This window comes from Vombatus ursinus, unplaced genomic scaffold, assembly GCF_900497805.2.
Source record: "Vombatus ursinus unplaced genomic scaffold, bare-nosed wombat genome assembly UNPS02014798.1, whole genome shotgun sequence".
Classification (NCBI taxonomy): domain Eukaryota; kingdom Metazoa; phylum Chordata; class Mammalia; order Diprotodontia; family Vombatidae; genus Vombatus; species Vombatus ursinus.
Window position 1 is genome coordinate 84884918 of NW_020954576.1, and position 11265 is coordinate 84896182.

The window sequence follows — 11265 nt, forward strand, 5'->3', positions numbered from 1 at the left end:
GTCTGGCAAGGTTCTGTTTCTGAGTCCACAGCCAGCTTCCTTTCCCCAGAAGTTAATTACCCCATGCCTAGTCTCATGACTGAGGCACAGAGAGAGACACAGAGCAGCCCCATTTAATCGAGTAGATTTCTTTTCCCCCTTCCCTCAAGGTACAGAAGCAAATTCCAATTTAGTCATCAAGGCCTGAGTCATTGAATAAATAACTCAATTCCTCATCCTTGCTCACTGAGCCAGTTGCATAAACAAACACAGTTTTTTTTTTTTTCTGTCAAGTGTGCAAATGGGCTTCCTGGAGCATTGCATTCAGAGACTATACTATGGATGCTGAAAATCATTTAAGATAGGGAAAGGCTGGGGGTGGGGGGAGGGAAGAACTGCTGTCACTAAAGTCAGAGGAAGGTGTCTCTGGAGAGGGAATGGTTTTAAAAATGCAGTGGGCACAGGAGGTTAGCACTCAGTTTGGAAGAATATGAACCATTAAACTGACAAATGAGAACAACCTCAGGGCCTAGGAGGGTAGAGGAGATTTGGATCCAGCGAGGCTCATCTGTTCTTAGCTGAAATGGTCAGAAGCTGATTTGAATATTATTTCCCCTTCATGCACCTGTTCCTGGAAAACACAAACAACTTTGAAGTGAGAATCCAAGCTGATGAAACTCTCAGCAGCAGTTACTCTGCAGGTAACTCTCTGTGTCATTGTGTTCTATAATGCAATTTTTGTTTTCGATTGGGTGTCTTGGCTAAGGACCCAGAAGTTCAGATGCTTGTCCCAGCAACCCCAGAGACCAGCCTTCTTATTTGGAATTATTTATTGTATGAAAATAGGGGAGGAAATAGAGAAAGCTACATGGAGATAGTGATGTGGCCTTTAAAAATATTTTATATCTTGTTTTTATATCACCTATATTTTCCCAATGTATTCCTCCCTTCACCTCCCAGAGAGCTATGTTTTCCCTCCTTTCCTCTGCTTCCTGTCATCTCTAGCTTCTTTTAAAACTCAGCTTGATTCTTATCTTCTGCAGAAAAGCCTTTCCCAGTCTCTTCTCCCCAACTCCTACTCCCTTCCCCATGCTGGTGCCTTCCCTCTGACATTACTTCTAGTTTATTCTATAGATATCTTATATGTATATAGTTGCTGAATTTTGTCCCCTGATTAGAATGTGAGCCCCTTGAAGGAAGGGACTGGTTTTTTTTTTCCTTTCTTTGTATCCACAGTGCTTGGCCAACGTAAGCACTTAATAAATGCTTGTTGATTTGACTAAGAGTATAGGAATGAGGGGTAGCTAGGAATAGTATAGGGATGGAGCCTGGTTTTGTTATTTTATAAGTCTTAGGAACACTTGTGTGAAGAAACTCTCTTTACCAAGGTGAATTGGAACCTTCTCTACAAATTATAATCTTAGAGAGTTGCATAGATCACTGAGAGGTTCAAGTGATTTGCAAAGAGTCATACAACCAGTGTGTGTCAGAGGTAGGACAGATTTGAACTCAGGTCTTCCCAGTTCCAAAGCCAGCTGTCTATTCACCATGAAATACTACTCTCCTCTCTTATAATAAAGTATGAAAAATAAGAAGTTCCAAAAAACTAAATGGTATGTAAAAAAAAATTTGCAGTATGTCACATCCATGATGCTCCATTTTTATGTAGAGACAGAGACGGGTATCTTTTTATATCTCTATTTTGGGACCAAGATTAGTCATTGTGATTTCACATGATCAAAATCAATTTTGGTTGTTGTTGTTTCCACTTTCATTGCTGTAGTCATATGGATTGTTTTCCTGGTTCTGTTTATTTCGCTTTGCATTAGTTCATTTCAGTTTTCCCATGCTTTTCTGTATTCATCATGTTTGTTGTTTCTTACAGCTCAGTAATATTTCACTTCTGTCATGTACTATAGCTTGTTGAGCTATCCCACAATCAATTGGCATCAACTTTGCAATTCTTTGCTAGATAAGTAGGTAGACCTTGAAGGTGTGTGGGAGCTACAATTTGTAATTCACTCTCTAGTATGAGATGGGTGGTAGTAAAAGGAAGGGGGAAGCAATTGCCCTACTCCTTGAAGGATTTGGTGGGAAGGAAATAAATTCCCTAGTCCTTCCCTAGTCCTTCTCATTAATATGCCCACCCCTCATTAATCATTCACCAGTCAATGCTGATTTTCATCTGTCAGGGGCACCTCCTTTCCCAAAGGTATTTAAGCATTCAGGATTTCCATAGTTTTGTCTTTGGTTACCGAGAGAAATCACTAGTTGTCAATTTATTGATTATCAGCTAGCCTAATTAATGAATTGATTATTAATTACCCAGCAACTCTGTCCCTTGGACTTTTCATTCATCTCACACTTATACGTGTTTTTGTAAGTGCTTGTCTTTGTATCCACAATGCAGTGCCTGATACTTAGTTGTTACTTAACAAATGCTTCAGATGACTTTGATTCAAATCTTGCTTCTGAATCTTACTACCTGTGTGATGTTGAGCAAATTATTTCACTTCTCCTAACCTCAGTTTTCTCATCTATAAAATGATTGCACCAGATTGTCCCTAAGGTCCCTTCTAGCTCCAGATATATGAGACTATTTCTAATTAGCTGTGATTTATAGACTGCTCTGGCTTGCTAGATGATGACCTGTAAGATGGTCCATTCAGATTAGAATTCATTAAAGTTGTCATTCATGGATGGAATGGTATTGACATAAGTGAGAACTGGGAAGTATCCTGGATGAAACCAAAAGTTTATATGGAAGAGGATAGTTCACATGAAGGAGCATTTTAGGTAAACTTTGTGATTGGAAGATGTACCCAGTTAACATAGTGATAAGTGGAATAGTACTTAAGCTACTATGTGATTGGCCTCTTCTGTTTAGTGATTCAGTCTGGAAGTGGTAGACTCAGGGAAAGAGAAAATAGTGAATATGAAATTAATTTTATAGTCTGAAACAACTTGATTATAGTTGTTTACAGAAGTGGAAGGGGTTCTGTCTGAATATATGGGGGGTTGGCACTTCCAACCAAGATATACAGGTAGAAGTATTGCTGCAGAAGCCTAGACTATAAGCAATATCCTTATGAATGAATATATGGATGGATGTATGGATGGGTGAAAAAGCATTTATTAAACACATATTTTCTGCTAGGTGCTGGGCTAACTACTGGGAATACAAATACAAAAGTGAGGCAGTCTATGCCCTCAAGGAATTTCAAAGGAAGAGGCAGTACACACACACACACACACACACACACACATATATGAGAGTGATGATTAAAAAGAACTGTTTTGGTCCGGGAAGTCACTGGAATGGTGAGTAGAGCCATAGCGAAATTATCACATGTCTCCTATTACCAATGACCAGTTCAGAATTATTGCCAATCATTACAGTTCCAGAGGTTGAAACCTAAGAGCTAGAAGAAGGAGAAAATGCTTTCTCAGTAACAGAGTAGATGGTAATTGCAATGGGTGGGGAGGGGGATATAGTGGTGGGCCAGGTGAATTCCAAGAAAATGGTCAGTGTGAAAGAATATGAAGAATGACTGGGAGTAGGCTAATAAAGTCAGTCATGTGACAGCCGTAGACTCTTTCAACAGGATAGAATGGACTCTAGAGCAGGATGTTCAGAGTTAAAAGGGTAGGATGATAAGAAGTAAGCAACCAAACAAACCTTAAGAGATGCTTAAAGTAAGGTCCCCAACAAGAGTTGAAGTCAAGAGTTGGGGACTTTTCCAAGAGGGACACAATTTGCATGACCCAAGCAAAGGGAAGGGAAAGGGAATAAACATGTACATAATGTCTACTGTGTGTCAGGCACCTCAGAAGGTAGGTGCTGTTATTAGCCCCATTTTATAATTGAGGAGACTGAAGCAGAGATGAACTGACTTGTACCAGGGTCACAGAGCTAGTAAATATATGAGGCTGGATTTGAAGTCGGTTCTTCCTGACTCCAAGCTCGGTGCTATCCTAGCTGTTTAAACAAGTAATTTAACCTTTCTTTTCCTCAGTTTCCTCATCTCTACGAACAGGAGGTTGGATAATATGGCTTCTAAGATCACTTCCAGCTGTTAATCTATCATTCTATGAAGTTGTTTTGATGCAGGTTTGCTGTCAAATGCTATCTTTTAGGACTATGCCCTGGAATTTGCTGGGAATCAAAAACTCAGAGTTGTAAATGGTCCTACGTATACTAGAAATTGAACTAGATGGTATCTAAAGTCCCTGGTGGATCTTTGAACTTCCTAATTTTATAGATGAGTCTCAGGGAGATAAAGACATGGGATCTGATAGTTATTAATTTACAGAGATGGGATTTGAACCCAGATCTACTGGCTTTTTCTTCTATGCCTACATTGAAAAGCATTTAAGCTTATATTACAAGAATGTGAGAGAACATACAGGAAATTACTTTCATTTATAACTAAAGAGAAAAATCTCCTCATCCATGGAGTACAGGGATGCCTTGCTTTATACAATAAGTGTGCTTCTGAGAAGTTGTAAGCAACTCTGTTTTTATATATGAAAAAAAAACACTATTCCATTGATTTCCAAATGTAATCTTATGCATTTTTTATTTACATGGCTGATTTTGCTCCAATAGTCAGTAGCTGTTCATACTTCAGCTTAATGTTTCTCAGCCCATAACCCCTTAACTCTCTCTCCTACTCCCTTTTTTTACCTTCAACTAAGTAGGTAAGTGTCTGGAAGCAAACACAGATACCTAGGCGCTATGTCTCCCATAAATGGAGACGTATTTGGAAGAAATTTTCATCACTCTCTTTAAATACTTGGAGTTTTGTATATCATATTTTCCTAAAATGGGCCTGGTCTTTCTTTTGAAGCTTGTTTACCATTCACAGTAAGATCTACTCAAGATCTTTGATGACTTGGGCAGTCTCTAGCATGACTCCACTAAATTCTGTTCCTTGATAAGGAGTATGTGAGAGGAAAAAGCAAACCTACCATGGGCTTAAGTTTATTCCATACGGAAAATCTAATTTCAAAAATAACTGATAAACATTCCTTCCCACCTCCTCTAACCCCTCTCTCCCCACCTCACACAAGAATAAAACACTAACAATCTGCCTAAAGGTTTTTTTTGGAAAAGTAAGGAAGTAAGGCCTGATACAGCTCTAGGATGTTTTTATCTAAGCTTTAAACTCAAAAGAACTACAGGTTTCTGTAATAATAATAACAATAACAACAACAACAATATCTAAAAATAACTAACCATTGTATAGTCTATGTGACAGGCATTGTGCTAAGTGCTTGTGTTATCTCATTTGAATAATAATCAATAGTTGACTAAATGAGAATATTCTGGAACTCTAGAAGAAAAGGTTAAACTATTCAAAATAAGACCTTTTGTAAACTGCCCCTTATTACTTAGAAAGTACTTATACTTTATAACTTCTTCTTAGAATCTTTAACTTCCTTCAAGGCTCAACACAGACGATATTTCCTAAAGGAAGTCTTTCTTCATCCTCCTAATTACTAGTTCTTTACCTCTGCCTAAAATGTCTAGTTTTTACTTATTTGTGTGCCAGTTGTATCCCCTAGTAGAATGTAAGCTTTTTAAGAGAAGGAACTATTTACTTATTTTTATATCCAGGCCCGCTCTGGGTTGGACTGCCCTGTTTTAACAGTTAGTTCAGCAAGGGAGCCCTCTGATTCAATCTTTGGAAGCAAGGGTATATCTTTATGAAAGCCAAAAGGGCTCTGATGAGGCCTGAAGACATGGATAGGTATAGAATTACCTAAGTAATTAGGTGATCATAGTCCTATTCATCTCTTAGGGCCAGGCCTGAAATCCCAAGATGCATGGGCTCTTGGCTTTCATGCTTTCTTCATAGTTCCTGCCCTCAAGGTGTTTTAATGTGGGAGAACATCGCCCATACACTGTCCCATACCCAAAGTGTAAGAAAGATGTGTTTGTCCTTGTTCTACTGCACCGGTCCTCTGACATCTATTGTAGTCATCAGATTCCCTCAAAAAGAGGCCCAAAAGCAAATCCAAGGATTTCCTCAAAGGATTTATAAAACATTGTTTAGCCTGGAATAATTAAATTGTGGTGAAGACCCAAAGAAGGCATGAATTTCTACTTTAAGCCCTCATCTTCTCTTATTGGAGTCTACTTCTGGTTTTACTAGGTGCAGGGTCAATGAAGGAAAGGATCAGGAGAAAGACCTAAGTTCAAAGAGCAAAAAAAGAAGATGGAATGATACCAATGATATACAGGGCTTTGGAATTCTAAAGAAGGTCAGAGATTTGGTTTATACATTTTCTCTCATTTCATCCTCACAACAACCCTGGGAAGTAGATGCTATTTTGATCCACATTTAATAGTTGAGGAACCTAAGCTAGACAGAGTTTAAATGACTTGGCCAGCATCGCACAGGTACTAAGTATCTGTGGACAGATTTGAACTCATATCTTCCTTACTCTATATACTGTTCTATCTAGCTTAAAGGCCTGTGGCATGGGGGAGAGTAGAAATAGAAACAATCAAATTGAAGGAGAATAAAAGGCTCTTTAAGAGGAGGGAGAGGAGAAATAGAAGAAAGAGAAGGACTAAAGAAGGAGAATATAATTAATAAGACAATGTCAAAGAAGGGAAAGGAAGTTGGAGTGATTGTCAAGGTGCTAATGAGGTAAAGAAGAGGAGAATGGGATTTATATTTTGGGACTGTAGTTTAAAATATAAGAATGATAGGACCCTAGTGTGAAGGCAAGAAATATGACTAAGACTAGAAGGTAGGCTGTAGCCAGTCTGTGAAAGGCTTTAAATGCAAAATAAAAAGAGTCTATGGTTTATTTTTGTGGTAAGAGGGAGCCACTGTATCTTCTTTAGCTGGGCAGTGGTGTGGACAGATCTTTGGGAATATCATTTGGCAGCTGTGTGGTAGACAGCTTATAGAGGAGAGGGAATGGAGGGTAGACAGACAAATTAGGAGGTTATGTTGCTAGTCCAGGAGAGATGATAGGGGTTCTGAACTAAGGTAGTGGCTACATGAGTGAATATAATGGGGTGTAGGCAACATTTGAAAACAGAACTGATAAGACTTGGTAACACACTTCCCTCTCTCTCGTGCACACTACAGCCAAAGATGGCTCTAAGATTATTTACCCAGATGATTAGAAGGATGGTAGTGCCTTCAACAAAAATAGGGAAGGAAAGTAGAGGGGGAAGGTTTAGGGGGGAAGGATAATTACCTCCATATTAATCAGATTGTGATTGAGATGTTCATGGGACATTCAGATGGAGCTATCTAGCAGGCAGTAGGTACTGAAGGATTGGAGTTAAAAAAGAGATAAGGGAATACTGGCTATGTAGATTTGGGAGTCATCTGCATAGACATGGTAACTGAACCATCAAAGCTGAGAGGGGAAGAGATTTGGAATTATATTTGTAAGGAGGAGAGATAGAGAAAGAGAGAGAAGAAGAAGAAGAAGAAGAAGAAGAAGAAGAAGAAGAAGAAGAAGAAAGAGGAGGGGGAGGAGGAAGAGGAGAAAAAAGGGCCCAGGATGTAGCCTTGGTGTCTGTCTACACACAGAGAGTATGGATAGTCTTGGGTAGATCAAGGTCATGAATAGAAAGTACTGGCCTTAGCAGTACCTCTTTGTTGGAAGCTGGAGCAAAGGGAAGAAGAGGGATAATGTCTAGGGGTTGTGAAGTTTAGAATTTGGGACGAGAGGCTATTCACAAAGGGTGACCTCTAATTTGTTGAGAAGTGATGGTATGGGGAACTTGAGGAAAGAAAAAAAATATGGAGCAGCTGCTATGAGGAGATTGAAAGAGTCAACTAAGGAAAAGTAAAAGGATTGTCTTGGGGTAGAAAGAGTTCTATTGAAAGTATGTAACATATATTTTTAGTTTATGGACTTGCTCAGCAAAATTGCATAATTTCATTCAGCACAGAAGTAGGAACAGAGAAGATGGATAATGGGGTAACCAAGAACTATGGTTTGGCCAAGCATTAGTGGTGATTAGAAGAGAGGGCAAAGAATTCAAATGTAGAAGAAAATATAAATCTTTAACTGTTACTTCAAGATTTTGTTCCTTTGATCTAAGAATACCACTACTAGACCTTTAACCCTAAAGAAATCAAAGAAAGAGGAAAAGGAATTATAATAGAAAAATATGTGTATAGTAATCATTTTTGTGGTAGCCAGACATTGGAAACTATATAAGTGTCCTCTAACTGGGGAATAACTGAACAAATTGTGGTACATGAATATAATGTGATCTTATTATGCCATATGGTGATGAAATGGACAATTTCAGAGGAAACTTGGAAGACTTTTTTGAACTGATGCAGTGAAGCAAATAGACCTAGAAAAACAATTTATACAATAAATAACAGCATTATGTAGAAATGCTCTTTTGAAATTCTTTAAAATTATGAACAAAGCAATGATAAACCACAAGGGCAAAAGAATGAACCTGAAATATGTCCCTCACCTCCCAACAGAGAATTCAGGATGGTTGAAAAATGAATTTAAAATGCCCTCATTTTTAGTCATGTCTATTGTGGGAATTTGTTTTGTTGGACTATATAGTTATGTACTGAGGCATTTCTTGTTCAGATTTCTTTTTCTTTCATTTGCTCAGTGGGGGTTATAATAATGTGATAATAACAGCTAACACTTATCTAGTGCTTTAAGGTCTGCAAAACACTTTACAAATATTATCTAGTTTTATTCTCACAACAACCTTGGGAGTTAGGTGCTAGTATTATCACCTTTTTACAAATGAGGAAACTGAGGCAGACAAACATTAAGTGACTACTTGCCTAAGCTTTCCATAACTAATAAGTGTCTGAGGACAGATTTGAACTTACTTCTTCCTGACCCAAAGTCCAGTAACCTGGAGGGAGGGAACAGATTAATTAAAAATATTACTTGTTTGAAAAAAAAAAAAAACCTGGGTGTTTTAAAGGAAGCTTGTAATCCCCACCAGTTGGTGAGGCTAGTGGTTCACTCAAGCTCAGGAGTTCTGAGATGCAGTCAGCTAAGCTAATTAGGTATCTGTACTAAGTCTGGAACCAATATGCTAATATTAGCTACCAGTTTGCCCAAGGAGGGGTGAACTTGTCCAAGTCAAAAAACAGAGTGAGTTAAAGCTATTATGCCAATTGGTGGTGGCATCAGGTCCATGAGTGGCCACTGCACTTCTAGCCTAAATGATAAAGGGAGACCCAGTCTAAAAAAGAAAATTAGGAGAAGAAAGAGGAGGGGAAGGAAAGAAAAGGAGAGGAGAGGAGAGAAGAGGAGAGAAAAGGAGAAGAGAGAAGAGGGGACGAGAAGGGAACAGAAGAGAGGAGAGGAGAGGAGAAGAGAGGAGAGGAGAGGAAAAGGAAATAAATCTTAAAAAAGAAAACTTTGAAGGAAAGAAAGTGCTGATTAATAAGAGAGAAGGGAGTGGGTAGAAGGTGATAAGAGGATCATAAGATCAGAAATCTAGAGGCATAAAGGACTTGATAGATCATCTATTTGAACTCCTCTTCTTTTCCAAATGAGGGATTAAGTCCACGGAGGAAAAGGGACTTGCTGGTGGTCACATAACTGGGATTTGAACCCAGGTCCTCTTATACAAAATCCCATGCTCTTTCCACTGAAATAGGTCAAGTAGTTATGGATGATGGTGAAATTTAGAGCATCATTGTGTGAAGCTGGAGTGGAGTGAGTTGAGGATGCTGATGAATTGGGAGTATGAGGTATTCGAGAAGACATCAATATGCATATTGAAATATGAGGGTAGGATTGGGAGTGTAATGGAGAACAGTGATCCAAGTGACTTCTGACAGGTCATGTAGCCAAGAGGGTTTATGTTTTGGTATGGGGTAGACTGCATGGCACAGTGGATAGAGTGCTAGATTTGGAGTTAGAAACACTTGGTTTGAAATCCTACTTCAGACATTTAGTAACTACATGACCCTATCCTTTCAAAGCCTGTGAACTTCCATTTTCTGTTTTGAGAAGTCACTTAATCTTTCTCAGCCTCAGTTATAGGTTTTGTGGTGAGGATCAAAAGAAATAGATGACATGTATAAGGCACTTTCCAACCTTGAAGCACTATTACAATGCTAGTTGTTTATTATTGTTGTTGTTGTTGTCTTTGAGATCCCTCCCAATTCTGAAATTCTACTTTTTTTTTGTGAATGAGTCTGCCTGGTCAATATAGGACAGAATTGATCTGAACATCCCAGACCACATACCCTTCTCCATGTTTGTCCTTTCCCGTGACAGTAGGACACTGGGACTTTTAGTTAGTGGCAACATTTCATTAAAGAGTTTTATTTCCAAACTCTAATCGCTCTTCAATTAGACTCTGAAATGCCAGCCCGTTCTTATATTTCTGGACATAGTTTATTCATTATTAATTATTGTTTTTGTGCAGATATTTCTATTTAGGGATTATGTGCCTATTTCTTTCTTCCTCCTATTCCACGCTCTCCATTACACCATAAATATAGTCTCTTGAGTTCAGGTTCTATGCCTCTTCTTTAATCCGTGTCCTACAAATACCAACACGATACACTGACAATAAACAAGACTGTTCTCCATTAACCCAAACCAATGGCATCTTCACTTAATATTAATGGTGGTTTTTGGAATGTGCCAAGCCCCATTTTGAGCAAATAAGGCCAAATCACTAGATAAAACCTAGCTGGCTAATGCATAACAAAGGGAGACAGGCAAGGATGTGCTAGAGCCACCTCTAACCAGTCGGATTTGTGAGAAACCAGTTGTTAAAATTTCATCGTGAGCATTTTCATCTCAGAAATGACAAATGCTACAAATCAGGGCTTGATTTGTGGTTTTGTTGATTGTTTAGACTCGTGAAAGTGTTAATAATGGGGGTTAAACTTAAAAGTGTATGTGTCTACATTCCCACTTTTTCCTGCCTCCCCATCCCCACCACTACTGCCAGGTTGCTAAATATTTACTAGCACATTTCAGTTTTGTCCTGTTCAAGTCATGTTCATGAACCCCTTTGGAATTTTCTTTGCAAAGATACTACAGTCGTTTGCCATTCCCTTCTCCGATTCATTTTACAGATGAGGAAACTGAGGCAAACAGAGTTAAGTGACTTGCCCAGGGTCAGCCAGCTAGCAAGTGTCTGGATTTGACCTCGGGAAGAGGAATCTTTCAGGTCCCCAGTCCAGCGCTCTATCCCAGCGCTTCTTAAACTTTTTGCACTCACCATCCCATTTCATGTTTTGGCAGCATTTGTTTGGTTGGTTAGGGAAGAGAGGAGAGGAGAGGGGAGGGGAG

General features: G+C 38.9%; 1 long non-coding RNA gene across 1 annotated transcript in view; it reads left to right on the forward strand.

Annotated features, from left to right (window-relative positions):
* The first annotated feature begins 366 nt into the window (after positions 1-366).
* The window catches only part of LOC114049512, a 56639-nt gene continuing 45740 nt past the window's right edge, over positions 367-11265 (forward strand). Inside the window, exon 1 of the long non-coding RNA XR_003569870.1 lies at positions 367-680. This is a non-coding gene — a long non-coding RNA (uncharacterized LOC114049512). The remainder of the gene's footprint in view (positions 681-11265) is intronic.